Below are 18,362 nucleotides of genomic sequence, written 5' to 3' on the forward strand. Positions count from 1 at the left end.
ACAGATTATCAATGGAATTGATCACTATTGATGTTAAGCTTCATCATCTGGTATCATTTTCTTTTTTATGGTTTATTCACAGTAAATTTACTTGTTTTCCCCCCTCTTCATACTTCACTATTTAAAAAGAAGTCAATATTTGCATCCCACACTTAAGGAATGGGGAGTAACACTTCACCCTCAAAGCATTATATAAATTAAGTAGAATTCTTCTGCATATGAGATGTTTCTGTTCTCCCCACTTACCCATTAAATCTTACTTTTGTGTATTACTTGAAGATATTTATTTTATAAATTGGGTTATAATCCAATAGGACTTTATTTAGTTTGTTGCTGAAAATTTTCCAGATGTGGCTATTGAGAGACCTCAATATAAGGTCTGGTGTATACCCTGATATTAATATACATGTATATTATTGTCCATTCCATGTGACCCTGAATTGTTTCAGAATGGGGTAGGAAATAATATTTTCACCAGATTGATGATTACGCACCATATAACTGAGGCCACATTAATATGCTCTATTAAAAATACTACATATGGCATGGGAGCTACCATTAAGGCTACTTTATATTTATAGTAACTTATAATCACCATCCAGCACCCCCATTTTAATACAACAGACCTTATACTATTGAAGTTACCAAGTGGTGAGGAAAGGTGCCATGTAGAATTGGTAGCAAGTCCTAGTTAAAAAGTTACAACAAAGTCCCAAGAATCATAAAACATGCGATCAGCAACAAAGAATCATAAGGCTTTTGAAAAATAACTCCTGACACATTCCTGGGCACTGACCTTAGATAAGAAGTGCCTGGAACATTCAGGAGCTGGACTTTGTCAGATCTACCATGTCATACAGCTGCGTTGGCACAGGCAAGAACCCATTTAAGGCATGAGTGGTATATTCAGAATCTGCATGAGAAAAATCAAAAGGCACAATGATCCTGCATGAACATGTAGTTCAGACCCCCATTTTACTAGTGACGGTCTCCCAACTCATGACTAGTTCTGTGAGCAGCATCCTATATAACCAACTAAAGGAGAAGGGAAGACCTTCAGTTACTGATGGGTCATCTCAGTATGTAGTAGAGGCAAAAATAAAGAAGTGGCCTTGAAAGATAGCACTTAGTGATGTCAGGGTGGCTCAGCATTTGAACATCTGCCTTGAGCTCAGGGTGTGATCATAGGATCCAGAATCTAGTCCCATATTGGGTTCCCTGTGGGAGGCCTGCTTCTCCTTCTGCCTATGTCTCTGCCTCTCTCATGAATAAATAAATAAAATCTTAAAAAAAAGAGATAGTGTTTAGTGAAAAGACTTCCCAGGGACTAAGAGTCAGTCAGGGTACCAATACACCCATTATTATTTTTTTTTTTAAGAGAAGTGACCCAAGATTAGAATACATATAGATTGGGGACCAGTGGATAATGGTCTGATAAATTTCTCCGCATTCTTAAAGATAAATGAGTGGAGGGGATCCCTGGGTGGCTCAGCGGTTTGGTGCCTGCCTGTGGCCCAGGGTGAGATGCTGGAGTCCCAGGATCGAGTCCCACGTCAGGCTCCTGACTGACATGGAGCCTGCTTCTCCCTCCTCCTGTGTCTTTGCCTCTCTCTCTCTCTCTCTCATAAATAAATAAATAAATCTTAAAAAAAAAAGATAAATGAGTGGAATAGTGGACAAGTGTTGGGTAGGGGCTTATAGAAGGATATGTGAGATGTGCATGAAGCACAACATGGTACTACTATTATTAACATCCAGAGATAGAAAGTACTCATTTGCAAAACAGCACGGATGCAATGATGTAACTACTATTATTGTTAATTGTCTCTCAGCAACAAATACTGAGTCCATGATATGGTAACACTGGCTTGAAGAGATCAATGGCCATGGAGTGGCAAGTTGACTACATCAGTCACCTTGTACTCTGATAGGGCCAAAAATGTATTCTCACAGAAGCACACATATATATATTCTAGGTATCAGTTTGCCTTTTCTAACTAAAGAACTTCAACCCACACCACCATATTAGGAATTAATGCTTAGTAAACCTACTAGCATGGGGTACCACATAATCATATCAGTGGACCAGTCACTGTACCTGGCAACTGGATGCAAGAGTGGCTTATGGCTGAAACCTACTGAGTGAATAACATCCATACAATCTAGAGTTGATAGACTCTTCGAATGTTGAATTGTCTCTGGAATGCACAGATAAATTCTAGCTTAGAGCCAATACTCAGCTAGGATATACTGCCATTCTCCAGAATACAGTTTATGTAATAAACCAAGGATTGCTATATGATATTGTGTCCCAAACAGGAAGTATGTATGGTTCTGGGAACCAAATGGCAGAAGCAGGAATAGCCGCACTTAAAACCATTTCCAGTAAATCACTGGAGGATTTTCTGTTTTCTGTTTGCATAGCTTTGAGGTCTGCAGGGTTATAGGTTCTTGTGCTAGATAGAAACTTCAAGAGTCTCACTAAATTATAAACTGCAGCTGATCCCTGGGCACTTTGGGCTTTGATTGCAAGGACCTGTAGGGAGGAAGAAGTATGAATATATTGGAAGGAATAATTTGCCCTGATCATCAGTAGATGGCGAGGCTCTTGTTATATATTGAGGGCAGAGACGAATCCATGTGGTACCCAAATGATCTACTGGAATTGACTGTTGTACTTGGTTCAATTATGACTTGTGAAAGGACATGGACAGCAAACCCAGCCTGAGAAGAGTATGAGTGCCAGAAACTCAGGCCATGTGTGTAAAAGTTTGGGTCATACCAGTAGGTAAACCACCATGATGAGCAAGTTTAGGAGGATCTAAAATAGATAGTGGAGGAGGAGAGATGAATGTCCACTGTCCTGGAGATCTATGGCAGGAGTTTAGTTAGTCCCATTAGTTTCCCACTTCTAAGTTTGTCTTCAGTAAAAGAAACCCAGGGCATCCTAGAAGATTTACTGGATATACACCACATACATGGGAAATATGGGAAAGTATATCCAAGTGACGGAAGGGTACAGACAGTGTTTCTGACTGATATCCCTACAAGGGAGAACGTGCTGCCCGCCTAAGGGATTGCATTCAGCAGACAGCTTCAAGCCCTTGGTTCCTCGGAATGCACCTCAGTGCAGAGCCTCTTGCAAACTGTCACATCATTTCCAGGGCAACTTACACATAGTAACTGAATAAGATACAGTGTAAAGCTGAGCAATTTAGGCGGAGTATAAAACAGCTGTGATGGGCAACACTGATTTGAGAACTGCAGACAGGAATGGCTGAGGCCACATGTCTCTGCCTCCCAGCTCTGCTTCTTCCTTTGCCCAGTGCTATTTTTTGTAAAACTTAATTTCTGCATAGAACCAAGGATTTTGTTTTCCAAATTAAGCTCCTGTTACCACAATTCTTAGAATAGAGGCAAGTATTTTAATTTTGTTGTGTAAAATAACCATTTCGGCTATGGTCATACCTGGTTAATATACAACTCTAGTAATTTTGGTTGGAGAACATGGATGACCTTTTGACTGCTGTAAAATGATTCAAGGGAACAGTCTCACTCATTTCAGAATCTCTGGGGACGTCATTAATAAAACAACTCTGTATAGTTGAATTTCCGAGCTTATTATTCATAAGTGAATTGATGTGGGTTAGGAAAATAAATATAAATAATCCATTAGTTTAAAAACTAGAAGGAGCAAGTTGCAGAGGAACTGTGTCCTGCAGGAGGAGGAAGCTCTATAATCATTGGCTCTGTCATTCTACCAAGAGGAGGAAATGGGTTTCCAACAATGTAACCAGGATAAGCTATTGACAGGGAGGTGCATTGTGGGAGGAACACACCCACACACATCAGGGAAAATGTTCTCTTACCATTAACAGTCTTTTTCTTACATTATCTCACTTTCTTCTTGATGAAAGCATTAAAATTTAGAAAGCAGAGATTATGATATGGGCACAGAAGAGAGCCACTAAATAGACCACTTGCCCCTCTTTAAGTACATACTCTGTGCCAGTTGTATACTCATAAAAAGGGCTTTATGGCTATCATGTGTTGCCGCCAAACCCAGGCCTTATGGCATGGAGTGTACATTTCGCATGTGAACATCAAAACAACAACTGCAACATGTGGCTGGAAAAATAAACTAGGACCCTGGGATCCTGAGTTGCTAATCAAATTTCTGTTTTGTATCACATTCTGGCGTAAATTCTGTATGGGAATTTTACTTTACATGAGGGAGTACTTATTATTATAATATTCTTCCTTCTGTTTGTGATGAAGCAGTAAATGCTACATTTCAAAAATATAAAAATATATCACTATATAAAGGATTTGCATTTTTGTGGAAAAACAACAGAAATAGGAAATGAAAATATTTGCCTGGGTATTAAATTATTGTCCCAGACCAATAAAATATATTTAATACTTTCAATTAAAAATAAATTGAACTCATATTTATATTTTTTTCTAAGTTAGATCTTCTAACAGCTGTTAAAGCCATATAGAAATCTGATATGCAAAGTGTGTTTCATATAATTCAAATAATTTTATCTTGTGATTAGTTGTATTGAGTTTGTATTTGAATAAATACATAGTAATTGTATTTTGATATATAGATTTGCTTTTATTCATTAAAGAACTACTTTGATTCAATGTTTTTAAATTAGTTGCTTAGAAGATAACTTAAGTCACCCTTTTTTTTTTACCTATTTGGAATGAAATGAGTGTCAAAATTAAAATAATATGTTAGAAATGTCTTAAGATATGTATATATATGTATATATAACCAACTACTTCTGAAACTCTAAAGTTTATTAGCTTTTTTAAAAAAAGATTTTATTTATTTATTCATGAGAGACACACAGAGAGAGAGAGAGAGGTAGAGACAGGCAGAGGGAGAAGCAAGCCCCAAGCAGGGAGCCTGATGTGGGACTCAATCCTGTGACTCCAAGATCACGCCCTGGGCCAAAGGGAGGTGCCCAACCACTGAGCCACACAGGTGTCCCTAAAGTTTATTAGCTTTAAAAATTAAGAGGGATTTGCTGAACAAAAGGAAGAATAATTGATCAGATTATATTTGTATGTGACTATTGCATACCATCTGAAACACAATCTTTATAGAAGCTGTCGCAATATTTAAAAATAATGATAGTGACATTTGGATAGTTCGCTAATTAGTCAATTTCCTTTTTTAAACCAGTAAGGATGTGAATAAAATGAACAGATATCATATATGTATTAATATAAATGAAATCAATTTACATTTGAAGGTCAAAATCTGTATGTAGTCTTCCCATTCATTTCAAATTAGAATGAACAGGAAGTTAATAATACCCATTAACAGTTTTAATGTGAAAAGATAAGTTCACCCAAAATGTTGAGAAGAACTGAGAAAAATTTTTTCCATTAGTTATTAAAAATGGCCTGTCCTAACATTAATCCTTATTCTAAAATATTTTTGTATAATATTACTTAATTCTTCTTTCTGATACCACTCTTTCAAATGCGTGGGGAGTATGGCAAAAAGGTCATACTTTGAGTTTTCCTGTATAGGAAAACATAATATCCAAATGCCAATATTGCAAGAAATAAAATGTTACAACTGTATATAGTTTTCCTTTTCTCCCGTGTCCTCCTTCCTTTCCCAAGAATAACCACTTTTTTATTTTTTATTCCCAGGCAAAACTTTTCATTGTTAATACACATCTGTACTTATCTAAAATATACATAACACATTTTTACATATTAAATTGCATTACTGGAACATGATTCATGAACAGTGGAATCTGATTGAATTTGTTTACCGATACGCTAAAAGCATCTAGCACATATTAATAAATAAGTCTATATTTGTTGAAGAAAAAATGTAATTACTGGCACATAGAAAACCCAAGAAAATAAACCAAAAAAAAAAATCCACACAGATGATAGAACTCAGTAATCCATAGCCTACAAAAACTATGTTATAATAATCACCATCTGATATATATACAAAAAATATTTTAAAGAATGAAATAAAGAGATTAATTTGCTTCAGCAGTGACGAAGATCAAATATCTATGAGTAAATTATACAAGAACATTCAGTAACTATATGAAGCAAATTTTCAAACATTCCTAAAGAATTATCACATTTAAATGAGACTTGAATAATGCAAAGACAGATGGCAAGGGAGACTAAAAATCATAAAATTGTTAGATTATCGTAAGTTGAAATTTAAATTTAACAAGACTATTGTCTTTATGTAATTATAAGAACTAACATATTTACATTATTAGAACTAACTAGAACTAAAAATATGGAGCTAAAATTTAGATGATCAGTTTAACAAATAAGTATATCTAGGGAAACTAACCACAAAATACAATGAAAAGGAAAATCTTTTCCAGATACCAAAATTTGTGATAAAATGCAATAATTAAAACATTTCACTCTAGTCCATGAATACACTATTTAGAAACAGGGAAAATATCAAATTAATATATGAAGTTGATCATAAAATAGAACTGGAAGCAAATGATTTATGGACAACGTGGAAGCCATCTGTAAATAAGTCAGGTTCAAAGAGCGCCACACACTGTACAGCCGATTAATTCTATGTCAAATGCCTAAACATAAAAAAATGAACACGAGATGTGGAAAATGTTATCCATTCTGAGTTGCAATGTCCCTTAATTCTTTACAGCATGCATGATAATCAAAGAAAAGGTGGACCTAATGTAGTTAAACAGGAACAAAAGAATAGCGTTGTACAGCCTATGGCACACAATTTTTATTTGTCAGTCATATTTCAGTAAAGCTGTGGATAAAAAGGACTATTCCTGTAGGAAAGTGATATTGCACTAAAGTAAAGAAAGAAAGAAAGAAAGAAAGAAAGAAAGAAAGAAAGAAAGAAAGAAAGAAAGAAAGAAAGAAAGAAAAAAAGAAAGAAAGAAAAAAAGAAAGAAAAGAAAAAGAAAGGCAAGGGATTTTTAATGTTGTGAGCTAGTGGAAGCTGTACCCTAGAGGACATGAAGGGAAGGTTGGTCAGTGTGATTAGGCTATCTGTTTTTGCTAATTGGTGCTTAATGAAGTTAGGCTCTTACCCTCCCACAGAGACTGGGAGATAGTAGTGCTATCTTTCTTGATGATTACATTTCAAAAGGAGGGATCCCAGGTCAGTGAAAGGGAGGCTGGGATAAGATTCACATCTCAAAGGGTCACAGAAAGAATTTGCAGTTGCCAAGTTTTCTAGAACAAATGCCCTAAGAAAAAGAGGTCAAGGACCTAGAGTCAGGAAAAAATGTGTCTAAAATTTAGTGACTCTGAGAGAAAGGTTAAAGCCATCTCAGTCAATGGCCAGTCAGCCATTATGAATACATCCAATAAGATATACATCCAAACATAAGTTTTTCCTTTTCATATGTGGAATATAAGAAATAGCGAAAGGGAACATAAGGGAAAGAAGGGAAACTGAGTGGGGAAAAATTAGAAAGACAAACCATGAGAGACTCCTAACTCTGGGAAACAAAGGGTTGCAGAAGGGGAGGTGGATGGGGAGATGAGATAACTCAGTGGTGGTCATTAAGGAGGGCACATGATAAGATGAGCACTGGGTATTACACTATGTGCTGGCAAATTGAACTTAAATATATATATATATATATATATATTTTTTTTTTTCCTTTCATGCTACTGCTGTGGAATGTTGCATGAGAAAGCTTATTAATTGTGATTAAGAAAATAAAATCAAGAATACCAGCATCTCCTATGTTGCCAAAATTTCCTTTATTACACCTAGTAATTTATTAATGTTTAGGATTATAATTTTCCATCACTCTTTTTAAGACTCCCAGTCAATGTCTAATGCCATATGGAGAAAAGCAAGTCTATCTGCCTGGGAATTTGGGAACTCTGTAACACTATCTCCTTCTCAAAACATGCTCTTCTGTAGTTAGCTCTCCCTAGAGCATACCATCAATTAAAATTCATAAACATCCTTCCATATTAAAAAAATAAAACTAAACTATTTTTATTGGACAGAAGAGCATTAGGTTTTACAGACTTAATGTATTTAACAGAATCCTTGTTTTTGGAGACTTTGGCAATGTCTAATATAAATGATTTTTTTAGGCAGTATTTCTCTTGCTTGTCATGATCTTCCATATATTTTCTGCCTTTGAAATGCCACCATCATTTACGCTAATATTTTGTCTATTCTTCTTTTATCATTCTGATTATACTATATAATATATTCATTGAACTTTCCATTTTTTAACTCTATATGTTAGTATCACCATTAAAATCTTTTTATATCTTTATTTTTCAAGCCCAACACCTAATTTGAAGTGCTCCTGCTACACATTTTTGATGAATACCAAAGTGTATTATGTATAACAAATATCTTAATTATTCTCTACTTATTTTCATTATTTTAAATTTTGTAAACCTTTTGAGGACTATTTATTTATTTATCTATTCACCTAAACTCATTGAAACTGAATTTCCCAATGCTTGAACAGATGTGAATCTCTAAGGGAAGGGAATCAAAGCAAAAATAAACACATAACAGAAACACCTAATAAACATGTTGAGAATTCTGGATTTGGACTAAGTGTGGATATAAATGTAAGTGGAGAGAACAATAATTTCTAGCAAATAGGATTGATCAGGCATGCTGATTTTCATCTTACCAACTGAGTATGGGTGTCATTTATAAAAGAACATTCTATGATTTAAATTTATATTATGTGATTTCTGTATATCCTGGGTCATTTCAAAACCACAAAGAGATACCACCTCACACCAGTGAGAATGGGGAAAATTAATGAAGGCATGAAACAACAAATGTGGAGAGGATGCGGAGAAAAGGGAACCCTCTTACACAGTTGTGAATGTGAACTGTGCAGCACTCGGAAAACTGTGTGGAGGTTTCCACAAAGAATTAAAAATAGACCGCCCAACGACCAAGCAATGTGCACTGTTAGGATCTTACCCCGAAGATTCAATGCCAATTGAAACGCCGGGCACCTGCCCCCGATGTTTCTAGCAGCCATGTCCACATAGCCAAACTGTGTAAGGAGCCTCGTGCCCCGAAAGATGAATGGATAAAGGAAGATGTGTTTATGATACAATGGAATATACTCAGCCATTAGAAACAACAAATACTCCCCATTTGCTTCAACGTGTATGAACAGGAGGGTAATATGCTGCGGTGGAAGAATCAATCGGAGAAGGACAAACATGTATGTTCCATCATGGGGAATATGAATAATATGGAAGGAATATAAGGAAGATAAAGAAATGTGTGGGAGATATCAGAAAGGACACAGAACATAAAGACTCCTAACTCTGGGAACGAACTAGGTGCGTGGAAGGGGAGGAGGCGGGGGTGGGGGTGAATGGGGGACGGCACGGAGGGACACTTGACGGGATAGCAACTGGGTGTTTTTCTGGTATGTGGTAAATTGAACACCAATAAAAAATTTTTTTTTTAATTTATAAAAAAAAAAAAAAAAAAAACCTGTGGTTCCTGTTCGCTCCATAGAGAAACCTCATGCCGATGGAATTATATGTAAATAGCATATGAAATATTGCATTAGAGGACCTTTTGAACAACTTTTATGTACCAATGCTTTGTAAAGCTTACATAATGCAGTTTCAAATGTGCGAATGATTCCTGAACTTGGGGAGAATCATTTTGATTAAAAAGCTAGAGGGGTGCCTGAGTGGCTCACTCATTTTAAGCAAGGATTCTTAATTTTGACTTTGGTCATGAGACTGAGCTCTCTTCTACACAAACGTTGTTAGATGAAACTTTTCATATCATGTCATTTGGACATATTTTCAAGTTCATAAAACACACTAAACTTAAAATAGTTAATATTTAAATTAGCTTAGTCTTCTGCTAACCCATCATTTGATTTGTTTTCAGGTCTTGAATAAAATAAATTTTAGGGGCAGTCCTGGTGGCTCAGCGGTTTAGTGCCACCTTCAGCCCAGGGCCTGATCCTGGAGGCCCAGGATTGAGTCCCACATCGGGCTCCCTGCATGGAGCCTGTTTCTCCCTCTGCCTGTGTCTCTGCCTCTCTCTCTCTGTCTGTCTCTCATGAATACATAAGTAAAATCTTTAAAAATAAATAAAAAATAAAATTTAAAAGTAACACAATTTCATTCATTCAGTTATTAATTTTACTTGGGTTCATTCTATTCTAGACAACACTATAGACTCAAAATTATAAACAAAGAGACACAGTGTCTTCTAGTGTCTGATAATCTATAAATTCTAATATTAACTATAATTACTAGAATTTTAAACACATGCTAGATCCAATAAAGGAAATCCTATAAGCCAATATGAAAATGAAGGAAATATGAGCCAGTTGCACAAAGTTTACACAGAGTAATACTATGACCTAGATTACAAACCATCCATCTGACATTAAATCACGTCTCCTATAATAAGGATGTGTAAATATACTGTAATGTATGTGTATATTTGTACATTAATTTACTTAACTGTCAGGGAATTCATCAAACTACATTGAGAGAAATCATCAACCCCTTATTTTTTTGGTACTGGGTTTGTAGTATGCATAGAGGCTAGTTGAAGAAAGCTATAGAGAAATTAATAGAATTAAAAGGACTATGTCTTGAAGAAGGAAGTATGGAATGATTATTTCACTTTTACAGAACTGATGAATTGTTTGTCCCATTGTGCTGACTAGGTCATAGACCCACACCACTAGCACCATATAATACAGATATCGGGGGAAACAATTATAAGCAACAAGGTTAAAGAGACCAGTGAGTGCCTAAATTCTCATTATTCCACAGGACAGGATGAGCCATGTTCAAGTTTCCAGACAGACTTGTTACCAAGAACATCCAAGAGAGATAATGAACCCCATCCCCATATTCCACGCCATAGATATGTGGAATAAATATTAGTCTAAAAAGAGACAAAGCATAATGAAGACATACATAGTTACTCCAAGTAATGAAGTCTACACAGATGGCCCTGGGTAGCACTTGGGAATGCTAACATTAGCAAAATGTCTATGCTTCTTTGCAAACAGGCTCAGTCTCCGTTAAACCACCAAAGGAAGGAAGGAAGGGAATGAGCTTCCAGAGCATCCAGATTTGATTTCCATCAAATTGATTTTCCTCTATGGATAAGATGCATTCTACCTTAATACATTTATATGGGAATTTTTAAATGGAAACTATCCTAAAATGGAAACTTGCCTAACAATCTTATCTTTGCCACAGGGTTGAGTTTTAATAAATCCTTGTCATTCAGAGTTTTTGAATGCTTGTTTTTCTGTTTTATTTTTATTTTGATCTTATGTTCTCTTCTTCATGATCTAGGAGAATTTTGCAACACTGAAATCCCTTCATTTTGTTGACTCATCTTTTTTCTTATGACTTCTGATTGAAATCAGCTAATGTTTGCCTCTTTCTTTTGATGTTTTGATAAGAGCAGCATTAAGAGCCAAGACATGCTTGTTTTTCCACCCATTAGAGCTATAGACTCAGGAGGCATTTGAACTGTATCCAAACAGATAATTGGTGGTAATATAACAAATAATCTGTCACTATATAGTAAGACTCAGTTTTCATTCTATTTATTACACCATACAGATAACAAACAGAGGACAAATATTTTAAGGGCTTGTTTGCTTATTTGTGTGTTTTTGCTTTTGTGATAATTGCTATCTATATCAGAGCTCCACCCTAGAACATGCTAAATGAGCCCATGAAAAATATGAACATGGTAGCTGAAAGGAGAGTAATGCATAAGTTCCAACCCTCAAAGTCTGATATTGTTGTTGCCATTGTTGAGTGTAACACATACCAACAACAAAAGGTAGTCACCTGAAGGTGGAGTGATTACATTAGATTTCTTATAATATGACAAAGGCACTGTTTTCTCTGTTTTGGAATTAATTTTGGGATGGATTTTCCTTCACTGCCTATAGTGCTTCAGCCAGCATCACCCTTCATAGAATACTATACATCATGTCCATCATTAGTTATCTCAAGACACACTTCTGACCATGGGGACGTTTTACAAGAGCGATGAGGAAATGGTCTTGTACCTGTAGGATTCATAGCCTTAACCATGTATATTTAACCCAACAGTGCCTGAAAATGTGAAATGGTCTATTGAAGACAATGATCCACTGACTGGGAGGATGTATAGTTGCAATATGCGTTGAACTAATGAACAATATGGTTTATATTTCTTAGACTACAAAACAACTAGAATTTAGTAAAGGTAAAAGGAATGTTTTCCTGTCAAATTTAATATGACACTTCCTAATTTTTTGTCTCCTTTCCCTGATATTTTGGACTCTATTGCTTTAGAGGCATTAGTTTAAAAGAAAAAACGATGTTACTGAAATGTAGCAATGATTTGTAACATTATTATATTTATAGGCATATAAATATAACCTTTAACTGGATGTTAAGACTGTTCCCTGGCCCTTTGTAGCTGCTCATACCATTTAAGTAACAGGCAAAGAAGATTGCTGTATAGCTAGGGTTACTTATTCTGATCATCCTGGACAGAGTTGCTTTTGCACAATAAGATGTAATATATCTGGGATCTAGGTGATTAGCTCTGATATATTTTAGTTCTTTCATGCCTAATATAAAAAGGTAAATAATGTAACATGTACTGGCCACAGTATTAATAATTCATACCTTTCAAGAATGAAGGTTTGGGTCTCTTCATCAGGTGTGACACCAGGTGAATCAATGATACTGGCTGAGGGGCAGAGGGCATACGTTATGGGGACAAGAAGAATAAAGAAGAGGAGAAAGAACAAAGAAAGAATAACAATGCTTCTTTGTTGTTCCTTTATGTTTATATTTGTATATATATAAGCTTTCTTGTTTTCTTATTTTATTTTCCTGGTTTTTCATATGAAGTACTTTGCATTAAATTACAGAATACCAGGTGACAAGATACACATGTAGTAATCATTAAACTATAAAACATCAAATAGGAATTCTGCATGAACTGGAGGAGAAATAAACATTACCACAAAGGTGTATAAAAAAATTTATGGGAATTGTATCTTTTTCATAGGAAAAGGAAGAGTCCATCTTTTTGTGTGTGTGTGTTTAATGAATCATTGGATCCTTTTAGTCAGAGAAGCTGCTGCTGCAATAGTGTTGCTGGAAATTTAATGTGAAGAGATACTGAGTACACTGAGATATTAACTCCATCAGGCTGTCTTTATTATGTAGCACTGATTTCTTCTTTCTATGTATGTTCTTCAGTGTATAGAAAGTACTGAACAACAAAAACAAAAAACAAAAAGACTAAAATTATTAGGATCATTGCTGTCAGGTTTTTGAATTAGATTCACCAATGAGAAGTACTCACACAATGTTACTTAAAAAAAAAAGAAAGAAAGCTTTTATCATTCATAAAGCAATGGTACACAGGCATATGAAATTCAGCAAGTGGCAGAAGTAGTTTTCTCAACAGTTTCTGAGATTTCCCACTACAAATTGTACTTTATGGTACCACAGAATGCTGAAATCTGCTCTAAAACAATTTTGTTTTTACTTTTGCTCACTCTGCACTTCCATCAAGTTAGCAAGCCTCTTAACCTCTGTATCAAATCACATCGTTCCATAATACTTAGAGTGGGTTCTATTTATTCAGCTCACACAACACACATGCATTTTCTGAAGTAAGGTGTAAACCGTCATGTCTTAGATCTACTCAGAAAAAAAATATGATTTTGGCAGATTTTCAAGGTATACTAGTCAAATAAAAAGGTCTCCTGTACTTTGTTGACACTATATCATGAGAAAAAAATGTGAATAAATTAAACTTGCCTCTAATACATAAGATATAATAGTTACCTGTATTAATACACTATGCCTTTTTCTTATACATTGCCAAATAAAATACTAGTTTAATATTTTTTAATTACCTTTGCCTTATATAGCATATTGAACCATTTATTAATGTAATACCTTTTGTCTCTAATTATTATATATAAATAACCACATATAAGAATAAGACAAGCTCCACTCATCAGGTAAGAATGTGGTGAGCATTCATTATGTGACAAGGAGATACCTAGTTTCCAGAAATAAAGTGAGACAGAGTAACTAATTCTGTAGAAGCCAGCTAACATACAGGAAGCAAAACCTTCCAATACTAAATCCAATAAGCACATATAGGATGTCCACCAAACCTGTTATCCCTCAGTGTAAATAAATGTTATGTCACGTAAATATCAATTAAATTAAGATAAAAAGAACTTCACAGTTATTCAAGTAAATGGGAAGACTGAGAGGGTCAGATACATTGTCACCATAGCTAAGTTTTGGTGAGCAATAACTGAATGAAAAAAATGTTAGTTTTTATATTGGGAGAGAAGGAAATGTTAAGCTATGTTAGCCAAGGGTAAGGTTTTATCAGATTTGTGTTTCAGAAATATTCCGAATATCAGAAATATTCATCAGGTAGTGTTAAAAATCTGAATTAGAAAATTTCGGTAATAGAGATCAGTAACTGCTTAAGAAACACATGGAATAAGTTGCAATAACCCACTAAGACAATGAAGCTGTCCTAAATCACATATTATGTGTTATACATAAAATACAGATATTACATGTATTTTTGTATTTAATAATACATACATACCTTATATATATATGGCTATATATTATATATATTCACAATCAAATGGCAATCTCCTGAGAATGTTACAAGAATTATTTTAAAAATATTTTCATTAAATATTTAATAATTATTTATCCATGGTAGCATACATAATTATTTAATGCAAAAATAATTTTATATTATAGTATAGCAAACCTTAAATACTGTTTTACACTGAAGATTTGATATTTATTTCAGCCATTAGTACTACAACAAATATTGCTTATCACAATTATCATGAAGGATTTTTACCGTCCATTATAAATGAAGAAAGAATAGAAGGTAATGCCATGGAAACCACTTATCTGTAGGTGTAAAAATACAACCACTTAAATTGGAGTCAAGGACCTGTATAAAATAGAAAAATAACAGCTTATATACATAAAATGCTTCAGTAGTATTTTATGATCTGAATAGGGTAATATTCCAACTCATATATCAAAAGTATCATTTCTGACTTCATCCTTTTGCTATGTAAATTCAGGTTTCATTACTTCCTTTTTTTCTTTTTTTTTTTTTTTTGGTTTCATCATTTCCTATTAAGACTTATGCACCCTGTCCTTCAGGAATACTAAACTAATTGTTTATGTATGATCTGTTACTTTGCAGTTCTTATCCTGTTAAAGCTAATGAACTGCCTAGTCATCTTTGCTTTATCTACATGTTTAGATAAATATGTTACAGCAGTGAAATTCTCATTGTTTCAAATAATGTACTAACATTATTTGGAGGCATTTAGGGCACTCCCATGTGAAAGGGCCGGGCACGGTAATAGTGAGATCAAGGGTTACAAAGACTAAAACAGAGGAGAAACCCTGTGATGTCTGAATGATTCATAATACCTGTCTTCCCAGAGCAGGATTTCCATTTACCTCAAACGAACCTTTTAAAAGAAGATTGAAGACAGTTCCCTACCTTGGTTAAGGGTAGAGGAGCTTTGGATTAATAACAATTTCCAGGAAGATACCAAAAAGTCACGAAATTTTAAATATCTAACGGCAGCCAGGGATACAAACCATACCTTAAAATTATAAAAACAGTTCCACAAATATTACTTGACTCTAAATTTTAATATTTACGCTCTTAATCATATAAAAATGAAAACAAAATGGTATCATCTTTACTTTTCTCAATTACCTTTCCCTATTAAAAATAAAAGCTGCTTTTATTTTATTTATTTTTATTTTTTTATTTTATTTTATTTTATTTTATTTTGAGAGAGAGAGAGAGCAGACACATGTGCGAGTGGGTTGGGGAAGAGCAGAAAGAGAGGGTGAGATAATCTTAAGCAGGCTCCAGGCCTAGCCGGAGCCCAACACCTGAATGTGAGACTCCATCTAACCACCCTGAGATTATGACCTGAGTGGAAATCCAGAGTCAGACACTTAAACTGACTGAGCCACCCAGGTGCCCCAGCTGCTTTAATTGATAATAAAAATATTTTTTAAATGTGTGATTCTTTAGTGTCTTGGCTTTGCACTCTCTAAGCAATGATTTCTTAGATTTGTCACCAAAGCACAAGTAGAAAAAGCAAAAATACACAAGTAGGACTATATTAGGCTAAAAATATTCTACATAGCAAAGGAAGCAACAGCATAAAAAAAACAACCAACTGAATGGGAGAAAGTATTTGTAAACTATATACAGTAGCCTCTACTTTTCTGTAGGGGATATGTCTCATGACTCCATTGAATGCCTTAAACCTTACATGGTACCAAACCCCACATATACTATGTTTTTTCCTATATATTCGTACCTGTGATGAAGCTTATTTTATAAATTAGGCATAGTAAGAGATTAAGAAAAATAACTAATAAAATTTTAAAAAGAAAATTATAGCAGTACACTATAATAAGGTATGTGATTGTGGTCTTCCTCTCTTCCCAAAATATCTTATTGTACTGTACTCACCCTTTTTTCTTCCTGTGAGAGGACTAAATGACTTCGTGATGAGATGAAGTGAGGGAAATGATACAGGCATTGTGATTTAGGGTTTGGCAACTATTCCTCAAAAATGATCATCTGCTTCCAGACCAAGGCTGATCACAGGTAATGAAACTGCAGAAGGAGAACCTACAGGTAAGGTGGGGACTACTATATCATAAAGTGTTACCCAGAATATGTAGGGAACTCCCACAACTCAACGACGAAAAAACCTAATACCATAAATTTTATATATATGTATATTTTTTTTTTTTCCTCTCTGAGTGGAGCCCAACATGGGGCTTGAATTCACTATCCTAGAGATCAAGACTTGAGCTGAGATCGAGTCCAACACTTAACTGACTGAGGCCCCCAGATGCCCCCCTAAATTACTAATTTTAAACTTAGCCATTCCTTTCTTCTTGCAATATTTTGTTCCTGGTAATCCATAACACTACACTCTCTTGATATCCTTTATACCACTCTAGCTACATTCTTCAACTTCTTTTTTCTTTTTTAAAAGATGTTATGTATTTATTTGGGAGAGAGAGCACAAGGAAAGGAAGCGGCAGACAGAGAAAGAGAAGCAATCCCCCCAGGGAGTAGGAAGCCGGTGCAAGGGGATCCCAGGAACCTGGGATCATGACCTGAGCCAAAGGCAGACGCTTAACCAACTGAACCATCCAGGTGCCCCTCCTGGGGAAGGGCCAGGAAAAACCTATAAAATTTCCTTTTTATAGGTTTCCTCTCTAATAGGGCTTCAGATATTGTAATCTACTATTTAGCACTAGATCCTTTTCCCTTCCTACCCCTCATACCCTTCCTTGAATGGGAAAAATAAATCATGGGTTATTTTCTGCAGCCCTGCTTTCATCTCTATGGATACAGCTATTACATGATATAGATTTCAACCCCTTATTTGAAACCATTGGAGAACTGAGAGCATACAAATTATGTTCCTTTCGGATTTTAGATAGATCTATACTAGATACTGGGTATTCTGAAAATTACAATTGGTACAGGGAGCAACCCTAAGTTTATAAATATTTACATTGAGTTTAATTTTTAAAAATATTGTAAGCCTCATATCAATTTAGATGCTTTTACTGCCAAATGAGTTGCTATTCATTTATGAGGTCATCATCTTATTTTCAAGGAACTTTAAATTTCAAATACCAAAATAAGGATGTGGACACATAGCTCTCCTTAGATATCCCTGTCTGTACCCCACCCCCTGAAAGCCAACAACAGCAACAAAACCAAACCAAGAATTTACAAAGACAAATTCATGATTACCCCTCTCCAAGCTTATCTTCTTCACTTCAGCTACCAAAACTATTAAACATTCAATGAGGCATATACCTACTATTTAAATTCAAATTTTCTTTCTCTGTCACCTTTCATGTCTATTTGAGTGGTGTCTGGTGTTATTTTAAACATATGTTCCTACACACAGACTTGAGGTGCACACACACACACACACACACACACACACCCATACTCACACTCAAAAACCACCCATTTCGTTCAGTTCACCCCATCCATACCACCACTTTCCATATTTAAGCTACTGTCATAGTCCAGCTGATACATAACAAACACTCTCACACTGGTCTTCAACATCCATTTTTGATCTTGTCCAAGCTATTCCTCTCCTTTAAAGACCTAGTGATCATGTACATGCATAACATTCGCACATAATAATATGACATCCTATGTTCTTTCCTCTATCTGGAATCAACCCTTTTTCCCTTATTATTATTATTTTTTA

Source organism: Nyctereutes procyonoides, unplaced genomic scaffold (genome assembly GCF_905146905.1).
Source record: "Nyctereutes procyonoides isolate TBG_1078 unplaced genomic scaffold, NYPRO_anot_genome, whole genome shotgun sequence".
NCBI lineage: Eukaryota > Metazoa > Chordata > Mammalia > Carnivora > Canidae > Nyctereutes > Nyctereutes procyonoides.